The sequence below is a fragment of the Patagioenas fasciata genome, chromosome Z (genome assembly GCF_037038585.1).
Source record: "Patagioenas fasciata isolate bPatFas1 chromosome Z, bPatFas1.hap1, whole genome shotgun sequence".
Lineage (NCBI taxonomy): Eukaryota > Metazoa > Chordata > Aves > Columbiformes > Columbidae > Patagioenas > Patagioenas fasciata.
The window spans coordinates 39,829,318-39,840,580 of NC_092560.1; positions in this window are offsets into that span (position 1 = coordinate 39,829,318).

Genomic DNA, 11,263 nt, shown 5'->3' on the forward strand with positions numbered 1-11,263 from the left:
GCTGGTTGCAAGGCAAGCTCAGTTCATGCAATTTCAGCTATGTACTCCCTCCAGGGCATTGTGTCACACAGGAAAGGCCTCTCAGTTTTAAAAAGTTCATGGCTGGACTCCTAAGGGACTTAGATTGCCCTTCTCTGTCCTTGGGGAAGAGGTTAATTTTCCAATGGGTTCATGTGGGTGTTGAGAGAGAAAGGATTGTGTAAGGTCTTGGAATAAAACATCAGACTGAGGTTTAAGCAAGTTTGAGGCTAGAGGGGAACAGGCCTGATTCTCCTCTTGACTTGCTAGGAAGTGATTTATTGAGATAGTTTACCCAAATCCAAGGACCTTTAAGTTCAAATTTTATTTCAGTGGGCTGAAAAAGTGTTCTCAAGTGAGAACAAGACAGAAAAGTGATCAACACAAGAAAAAGATTTAGAAAAGGTGTCTATTCATGCAATATAGACCTATATGAGGACAGGCTAAAGAAGGGGCATGTTATATGAGCAGAGCACTAGAAGCTTCTACTTCAGCTCTACAGTTTGCCAATTTGTTTGGCAGGTTGGGTAGTAGTGTGAGAATGAATAGCCACACACACACAAAAAAGAGGACTCATCAGAAAAAAAGAAATTAATAACTCAATTTACAATTTATGCACTTTTATTCTCAGCAGGATTTTTAATTTTAGCAAGAAATAGTTGGTTTTTTTTTTCCATTGAAACACTAACTTCTGGTTGACCACATGTCCCGTATGTTTTAAAAGGCCAGAAGTCTTCCCAGCTTGTGTCATCGTAACACATAAGGCTCGTGAACTGATCCTACTTGAATTCATGTTGAGTAGATGGGAGGTCTCCTCTGTGCTATTCAGAAGTTGCAAGAATTATTTGGCACAGAAAGTAGCAAAGTTCTGCATGAAACTGCTGTATTTTTTGCAGAGATGGTGGGGCTCTAGAGTTAATGGAACTTCAAAACCTCTTTTCACAATACTTCTCACAGGGGCTGGTTGTATATGACTTGTTACTTGGAATTTTGGTTTGGGTGTTACAGGAGTGCTACAAGAAACATAGACTGATGGGTGGACTAGGCTACACCACTGTCTGGCGAGCCCCAAATTTTGCCTGGAGAACAGGTGCTTAAGGCAAGGCTGGCAGATAATTGTGGACTACACATGACTAACAGTAGTTAGCTGGCTGTCACAAAGGAATATGTGCCTTCAGGCACTGCATAGGGGATTTATCAGCTGTTACACGCTTCCTATGTTCCTGGAGGCTATGCTTTCCAAGGAGCTTGTCCACATAAATCTCACACATGGTTTCGGGATGCAAGAGTCCTTTTCTTCCAAACTGCTTCCTTTCTCCCGTGCCTGAGACAACCCAGCCTATAGAGGTTTTGGAAATTTAGCTTTTGCAATGCATGCTGTGATCATTGGTTGACAGGTGGTAAAGTAATATATCATTGCTGTAAGTCTCTCACTCTCTGCCAGCATCCAACTATGGTAAAAGTTTGGGGAAGGAGATTTCTCGCTGAGCATCAGAGAGTACAGCAGAAGGAGTAACTAAGCACAGACACACACTCTGACATATTTCAGCAGGCCTCCAGCAGGAAAATAATACTGTTCCCTGCTCAAGTCAATCAATGCTCCCAGGACTGTGCCTCAACAGGACCAGGATCTCCTGACAGGTTGGGCTGGGAGGAATCAGGCAGTTCCTGCAGAAACCCTTTTGAGATTAGGATAAGCAGTCATTTTCCTCCTTGAGGAGGTACAAAATTTTGTTTGCACTTGTATAAACCCTTGGTTGCAGAAGGATGGTCATCGGCCAGGAAAAAAGGCCATCTAGTAGAAAGTCTTTTGTTATAAGGAAAGCTTAGGCTTCACTGCTGGCTATTGCGCAGTTACTAGTAGCCGATTACAGATTATTTACTGTATCTAAGGTGCTATGCCAGAAGAAAATACCATTCCAGACATAACAAATCCAAAAATTACACAGATCATTTATGGTTTTAATATATTTGCATTTTCAGATTCAGTTTCTAGATTTTTGAATTCATGTTATTATTATAAAGCTCTGGAAGTTACCTTTGGGGGATAGGAATGTTTAATTTTTGACAAAAAATATCTTTGAGAAAATGCTGTAATTTTTTTTCTTTTTCTTCAGAAAAATGAAAATAAGAGAGGGAAAGGAAATTGGAAGCTCAGAGGCAGAAATTTAAAATGTCTGGGTAAATGTAACACTAAATATATCATATACATACAGAGCTGTTCTTGTCTCTCTCTATGGGAAACTGGACAACTGACCACATTTTGTTCTAAAGCACTGCAAGGTAAACTGGAAGGCCTGGTCCTACAGTCTTCATTCAGAGCATGAATCTTGCAGCTATATGCATAGATCTGTATGCAGAGACCTGCCAGTGCAAAAGCAACAGCCCCAACGTGTCCTGTCTGCAGCAAGTCCCAGATATCTTGGAGCATATCTGATTAATGATGTTTTTTATACTCTGCACAAGCACAAATAATCTTCTGAAGACATCCGCAAAACACAGACCAAGTGTGGAGTGGGTTACCATTAACAAGAATATTTTTCTGCCAGGATCAGGGAAGCTGGTATGTTTGTAGTGTACTTCTCTGGCTAGTACTGTTTCAGCAAAAGGAACGGAGGTATGTGTCTTACTCTGCCAGCTGGGCCAAGTTCATAGCTGCATATCACCTCTGAGACAGACCACTTGCACAAGGCACAGAGCAGCTGAGTTGGTCTCTCTGGATTCACTTGGGATATTCAAATGGAAAGCACTCATGCAGGAGGAGATGCAGTGAAACAAAAAAACTTAGAGCTGAAATACCTGAGGGCAAGCACAACCACTCATTAAAACCATCAGTGATCAATAAACTACTCATTAAATAAAAAATATTCAATATTCAAATTCAATATCTGGATGGTCATTTACTTTTCTACTTTTTAAAAACAAATTTGAAAGGAAGTTCAAAAAAGGAAATTTTAAAAAGCAGTGTTTTGCTTTAAGAAGTGTCAAACCAAAATGTTTGGGTGGCATAATTTTTTAATCTTTTGCCATTTAGTTAATTCAGCACAAAACTGAAAAATACTGTGATTGATTCGTAATGTACATTTTCAAAGCCAAGAACTATCTAGGTTGAAAATACTTTGCTGAGCTCTACTTCTGCCTCAAAGAGAACCCTGCAGCTGTGTCATCCTGAGTTATCCACAGAGGACTGACTTCTTCCTTTACCATACCTAATTGGCTCCAAATTTGCCTTAATCCATTAGCTTTGCTTGCTCTGTTGTCTGTCTCTGCTTTATCTTAGGAAGGAATAAAGGTGACAGCCCAGCCCCAAACAGGGCAGGACTATTCGTTTCAATCACCTGCAAAGCAACTCAAAGGGTGGTTCTCCCTCAAGGTCCTATGATATCCCTAAAACACATGGAAATAATATTTTTAGATCTCCTTTGTGAAAGGAAGACTATCATAAGTGAACTGCTTTTTTCCATGTCCTCAGGTGGAAGCCACTTCGAGGCTAATTCTTTCTTTTACAAAGCTTTCTTCTCTCTGGGTTGTTAAGGAAAAGAAATACACAAGCCTAAATAAATAAATAAATAAATAAAATACATACATACATACATATATACATACATAAGTAGTAATACTAAAAACAAGAAACCAAACCAACAAACCAACCAAACAAATCCCTGCTTGGCTGAGATGACAAACCACAATATCCAGATACAAACCACTGAAGGAGTCAGAGATTGGCTTTCCACCAGTTTGGTGGCAAACATAAACAAATGATAGAAGAATTATTCAGTAAATCTGATAGAAGATTAATAAGCAAGAGAAAACCAGAGGTGGCTCGTGAAATGTTCACTAACCCTAAAAGGGGTTGGAGCTCTTAGGAAAGAGGGCAAGTCTGATGGAACAGGTACTTTATGTAAAACTCCCCCTCCAGTCCTGCAATTACTTACGACTCACAGCTTGCATTACAGAAGAGTAAATGTTTAGCCTGCATGGTCACAGAGAAGAGTTTGACTATGAGAATGTTAAACCTTGAAGATCAGAAGGCAAATAAAACATACCCCAGCATTTGTCTTTTGAAACAAAACAAAGAAAACCCAGCAGTTTTTAAGAGAGACTGCGTAGTGTTCATTCTTTCTGCAGTGTGTATTTTCTACAGCTTCTTCTCAGGCCTGTCAGTTCAACCCTGTACATCAATTCACAAAAGGTGTGGAAAACCACAGAGTTAAAACATAGGCATGCAATGGGATGCACTCTTGCTTCTCCATGTGATGGAACAGGTGTGCATGAGCTCAGTTTGTGCACAACATGCCACTTCTATGCAGAAGGGCAGTGTCACCCCATTCCCGGCACCTCCTCACATTTTTTGCAGTGGCACTGATGACAGATTTAGGTGACATTTCTAAGACTTGAATTCAAGATCACACATAAGTCAGGACTGCTGCCGAGGACAGTCCTGCATTTTGTCCTCCTGGGTGCCTATGCATCATGCAGCCAATCGTCTCCAGAGGTAGCCCATAACTGGCAGATGTCCTCAGAAAATGTCATCTCTCTTAGCAGTCTGAGCATGTGAAAGAGATAGAAACTGCCTTTTGCATAACAACCTGTGCTACAGGTGCTGGATGGGAAAGTGCTGCTTGGTCTTGGGCTGGAGGCAAGCTGAGGCATCCAGCAGGAGCTGAGGGGCAACGCTGAGCAACAAGAAGGCTGAGGCCCTTTGGTGGTCTGCGGGAAGTCTTGTGCAAAACAAAATTTTGTCAGCTTTACATCAAAGTGGTCTCAGGAAAGCCTCAGTGCTTGGAGGAAAACGTAAAGCAGCAGTGGAGGTCAATAACTTCCTTTTCCTGGAGAGGAAAAGCCTAGTTCCAGCAACCAGGCCTTGGAGCAGCATGGATGTCCTGTTGGAGGTGGCACCCAGGTGCTGGTGTGCTCCTCTGCCCAGAGAAAGCTCAGCCAATCCCGTGGTCCAGGGGGCTGGCGGGTGGCTGGTGTGATGCCACCAGCAAAGCAGATGCATTCCCAGGACCTTCCTGCTTGTTAGAGGGAGTTTTCACTGCATCTGTGTCCACTCCTCAGCTGTGTGGGTCCACAATGCTGTATGCACTAGGAACTTCTCTGGCTGATTTTATCTTCCCAAGATTTTTAGGTCAAAAACTTTTTTATGTTTGTCTTCAGTCAGAAAAACTTCTGTTATTTTCCTACGTGTGAAGGCTTGGATGCCTTAGTTCTTGCTCCAATGTAAAATAATACCCAAGGATGTGGATGACCCTAGAAAATATATTTAAGAAGTTCACTCAACAACAAAGGAACCAATATTCGTTAGAAAAGCTGCATTCCCAGAGTTTTCATGGCACCAGACCGACTGGAAATCAAATTCATGTGTCCCTAATTATTTAACAGGAATTCTTAAAATTCCCACAGGATAAGTAATTTGAGACAACCCAAAGACCTATTTTGCCTGTTTCCTGGGGCAAATCTATGTCATAGTTTGGTCAGTTACAATGTTATCAGTTGCCTTGGAAAAACAGGCTATGCTAATACTACCATTACCTAATTCATGCCTGAAGTCTGATCCTCAGTGATTTCTAAGCCTTTTAGTGGTCCCTTGAAAGGCCTTTTTATAATGTTAAACACAGGGACATTTACTGAGGTAGCTACCATAGTAAGTAAACAGGAAGGTTTATAAGAATAGCCATTTCTGTCTGGCGTCCTACCATCTATACAGCTGCAGACGTGTATAAACACACAACTATTTTTTCACCACTAGGCATGAAAATACGTATTCCCCAATGGACTTCAAGGATGTGCTGGGATATGCGAATGTGGAGAAGGTCAAGGCACTGGTGGAGCCTGATATCATTGGCATCCAGAGAAGACCAAGGCAGCAAATACTTTTCCTGCTTTTCATTTTTATCCTGGTTTTATGCCCCTTAGGAAGGCCAGTGGGTGGGGAGCCTGGCCTGCCAAAGGCCGTCTGGACTCTGGGTCTCTTTCTGCTCCTGGCTTTCTAGACAGCCTTGGGGCAGGTCATTTCAATCTCTGGTGCCTCCACTTTGTACTCTTTCTGTAAGTGCTTACACATGGCCTTTGGAGCTGCAGAGGACAAGAGTTGCTGCTGCCAGTGGTTTCTTCTTGAACAGCAATGGGGTCTCACTGGTGCCTGCTGTGGCCCCATGGAAACACTGGGGCACAGTAGGAGTGAGTCAGGAGGAGGATGGTGTTAGAGACCACCAAACCAGTCAAATTTCCACCTGCTTTGTGCATGCTCTGGCTGATAGAGAGCATGGACAAGCTCAGTATGGATTGGCAGTATTTTCTGCTTCAGGCGCTGCTCTCGACGCCCATGACAGGTTCCCCTGGTCTCCAGCAGAAGCTGGAACATGCCCCTTCTCTCTGGTGCACCAACGTGGCAATGCCTCCAGTGGCAGGCATCTGCCTTTCACATTAAAAGGGCCAGATGAAGCACTTTGAGACTTTAAAAACAGAAAAATGCTTCCCCCAATTTGTGGCTGCCTTGTGCAGATAACAATGATGGCATCATTTGGTGCCTGAAGGCCAAGTTGATGTATTTCTCACATAGGGTCTCTCTGAATGAAAGGCCCTCAGGGAAAATGTAGTTTTCCAACTTGGAGAATCCTGTCTACAGGATATGAAGCCCTCTATGACCAAGGAATCAGGCCTGCCATTTTTCAAGCTTCTCTTATAGTTTGTTTGGTGACTTGGGTCGACTGATGAATGGTGTGCTCTTGTTGCTGCAGCTCCTGTCTTCTCTCTCCCCTTCCCTCTTGTTTCTATCTCCTCTGTTGCCATGTCTTATTTTGGCAGGAAGATCTCTGGGACAGGGACTGCAGCTGTATATGTTCCTACAATTTGTCAGCATACTTGTGAAGATTGTGAAGTAATGCAAATAAAGAAGTGGGTGGAAAAATCCCACTTTTTACTGGTTATTTACATGTGGCAACTAGAATAGGCCAGACAAAGAAATTTTACTGTGCATATGCAAACTTGGCCTGTTTTCTGTTCATAGTTTTAAGACTGAGTTCCAGGTTTGCTCTAAATCTTTTACATTTCTGTGAGACCTAAAAACTGATGCACACAGCAGTTAAGATCACAAAATCACTGCAAGATCCCTCTGTAGTCCCTGAAGGCACTGCATGAGTGTGCTTTGACCACACGCAGGCTGAACTGCCATTCCAGAGCACACCCCTCACTCCGTGAGCTCTTGAGTTGGATGTCCACAGCAGGACTGTTGGGCCAGGAGGCAGATTTTACTTACCAGTTGCAAAATCCCAGAGAAGGAATGCTAACTCAGCCTTAACTTTAAATGAAAATTAAAACAAATCCCTTTGGGATGAGATGGAAATGTCAGTCCAAGGAGGAATGTGTCCTCAGTAAGTTGTGAGCGACCGAAAGAGATACACGTTGGAATCCAGCCTGGCTGTACCACACACCATCTGTCAGCCTTACAGAGCAAAATAAAGGAAAAGCAGAAAGCATGTGATTATCCTCTCCCTCATGGGAGAGGCCTCTTCCCTGATACTTTCTCAACATGGAAATGACACATTTTCCCACACTGGTGACACCCTGCGTTGCTCTCCTGTCCTACTCGCTCTCCCCTTGGCAAGCAGGGATGCAGACTGACAGGTGGAGACCTAAGTGAGAAAGCTCTCTTTTCATTGTGAGAGAGATGGGTTTAGCAAATTGCAGGAGAATAAGAAGGGAAATCAGGGGACACTGAAGTGTCTCCACCAGGCACCCAGCTGGCAAGATGCAGGGGCTTGCTTCTGCCTCCATGGGCGCCTGAGCACCACTGGGACTGAGCACCTTCCATCAGGCAAGAGCTCTTCTCTCTCCTTCTCCCCCCTGCCCTTGCACATTTGCGTAACCTTGCAAAAGTTTCAGACGTCATCTTTAACCTACTGCAGGCAGGGCTTCAGAGCCACATGAGGGACGGCAAAGGGGAATCATGCTTGGTCAGCACACCAGCCCCATGGCCAATGAGTAGGGAGCTGAACTACACTCCCCTACCCGCCACCCCAAAAGGGGTGCAGGAATGTCTCTCCCCTGCCATTGCATTTTGAAAATGTGTCTGGCAAGACAGCTAGCTGACTTTGGCAGGCGCATTGGCAGTGTGATTAATTAATTATAGCACAGTTGAGAAAATTGTAGCGCAAGCTTACTCCACAGCCAGATCCACAGCTCACTAGCAGAGCAGGGCATCTTGCTCCAGACCCCATCTCTTTATTTGAAGGCGTAGGCAGTTTGCATTTTGCACTGAAAATAAGAGAGCAGGATGAAGAGGAATGAAGCCTTGTGCTTATCAGCGAGAGAGGACCTTGTCTGCAAGATAAGGCAACCTGGGAACAGAACACCAAATTGTATCATAGCAATAGGAAGGATAAGCAAGGCAAGATGGCTAAATGCTATCTTATACAAGGAAGATTCCCTCCTCCTGTTGCCTGTGTGGCACTGAAGACAGAAGGTGCTTCTCTGGAAAACACAAAAATGGGCAGGAGGCACAGGTGCCATGTTAATTGCAGTCAGAGCTGTAGCTGCTGCAACATATTTCTGTGCCTTCAGATGAGATCTTCCAGGTACCAACAAGAAAGTTGCATGGATTGTGCTACTAAACAGACATCCAGGGGTTTCCTGCTGTCACCTTTCCCACTGCTGCACATTTGGGGAGATTTGAGATAAATATGACATGCAAACTTTCCTGCAACTGTAGCTTTCACCTGCCTGCATGTCTGCCTGTCACTGGGCTGCCCCTGTCCCCACTGACAGGTACCTGCACTCACTGCTAGTGTGGAAAGTTAGGCACTACTGTGCCACAAAAAAGCGCTTGTAGATCAGTGTTGGTGGGACAGGCTTGCTACAGGTCAACCTCAAGCCCCTGGATGGCTTGATGCCATATTGCTCCTTACTCAGAGCACATCAAAGAGGTTCAACCCAGGATGAAAAACCTCCACTGCATGTGAAGCTGTTACTGTAGCACAATCAGTCATTATGGACACAGGCAGGGAAGATTAATTTTTTATCCTCAAACTGTTGTTTCATTACAAATGGTTGCTTTTCACAAAAAGAGATTTTAAAAGTATATTTCATTGGTATCTTTGAACAAACTTAAAGTGTGAGAAAAGGATTAATTTTTTTTTTAACTCACTAGCACAGAAATCACCTGGAAGCTCACTTCAAGTTTTTGGATTCAATTTCATTTTTTCTATTCTAGGGTGGAAGAGAAAATTTAAAGATTTAGAGGGAGAAAAAAAACCCTTCTGTCTTGCATTTCCAAGTTAGAAGGAGAGCAGAACATGCTTTTTGCTTGTTTCTAAGCAGACAGTTTTGTTGGAAAACCTCTCATCCTGGAAGACCTCTCATCCTCAGCTATCAAATCTTTGTATGAATAGAATAAAAGCAGCACGTGAATTTTCAAAGTTAGTATTAGTCTCTCTCTGTCTTTCCCCCCCTGTCTTACCTTTTGACCTCTGTTTCAAGCTCGCTTTAGAGCATTGCTGTGGAAATGAAATTTTGGGGTTGATTCTCCTATTGCTTGGTGCCATGTGAGTCGAGTGAATGTGCTTGGGGTTTAGCACAGCTGCAACACACAAACCAATGCTGCCCACGTTATGTTTGAAACACTTGTGGGCTTGTTTTGACTTGAGCCTTCCACATGGTCTGTGGGTGCAAGTATCAGCCTAGTTACACAACTCCTGTCTCCATTCCTCCAGACTTCTCCCCAACTCCTTGTTAGAAATAATGTATTTTAGCTCTTACTCTGTTATCTTCCACCCACTTTGGAATCCCCAACCGCTATAAATCACGCTCCGTTTTAGAGATGGAGTTTCGCTTTCCCCCACAGGATTATATATTTTACAGAGTAAACAAAACTCAAATCCAGTTAATGATTGCACTGAAGCACATTGTGTTGATGCCATAAAGCTTCTTCTCCATCTGATCATGATTATCTGCAAGGGAAAGTTTTCCAATGTTAGAATATGTGCCATGTCAGACTGGTGCAACTGCACATTGTTTAGTGTTCAGGGTCATATTCTGCCTTCATGAAGTTCTATCTATTTCAGATTCTTTTGCAGCTGTGTTTACAATAGACTTCAGCAACTTGTTCAAGATCTAAGAAATCAGAATTATCCCCCTCTATTCCCTCCCCATCTTTCATCACTTTAACGTTTTCTTTTAGTGTTTTGATTTTAGTTCTCCTTCTTTGTTTTAGGTGGAGATTTTGCATAACTCTTTCAGATTGTATCTTAAAATGAGGTATGAGCACAGGAAGCAACAAAAAATTATGCAAACGAGCATTTTCAGTGTAACAAAGTAGATTTTATTCTCAGTAGTTTGTAAATCTGCTGCCTGCCCTTGCTATTGATGAGTTTCATGATCTGTATTGGGAATGAAGTCAAAGTCTGACTATAACCTGTGGATTAGCAGAGGTCAGTGTGGGCCAGCAGTCCACCCAATGCTGGCCTGCCAAGCACTGCCACTGCTCTTTCCTACCCACTTAAACTGATCCTATAAGCAATTAAAACTTGAGTTGTCTTTGCTGCAGTAGCCATGGATGTACCTGTGCAAAACAGGAGCCTTCATACTCTGTTTTGCTCTGACTGTGTTGGTAGATCACCTGTGATTAAGGTGGCCTGACACTCTCTGTTACAGCAGCTTGCTTTAAATTGTTTGTTCTTTTAGTTCTCAAAATGTGGTCTGCAGGGACTGGAATTTTCTAGGAAGGATGTCTGAACCTAGATACAGTCTGGCTGATTTCTAGGGGGGAAATTACACTATAGAGTTTCAACTAAATTAGATCAAAAGAAAATGCATTGTTTAGTCCACACTTGGGAGAAAAAAAAAAAAAGCAACAAAGACATGAGAAAATTCTTGCTATTGTTGAGATGAGAGGGTCTCAAACACTGGTCAGAGGATATGCTCGATACTTGAGAAGCTGCAGTGCAAAATGCATGTTTCCCTGCTTGCACCTATGGTGAGGAAGGCTGGTTTCATTACCTCTGGCCTCCTTGCCTTCTGGCCGCTGCCTCTGACTCCCACCTTCCCTCACTGTCTCACACACTGTTTTAGCTCCCCTCTCTGATCCTGCTGCCCCAGTTGTCAAGGTTGGAAAGAAACTCTCAGCACAATTGATTTGCACCCTGATTAAATTCCTTCAATGCCTTTTGGATATAAATAGGGGCTGGCAGCAGAGGAAATTCAAGGTGTGTCCTGGGGAAGGTGTATTCTCCCTTATAGATCTTAC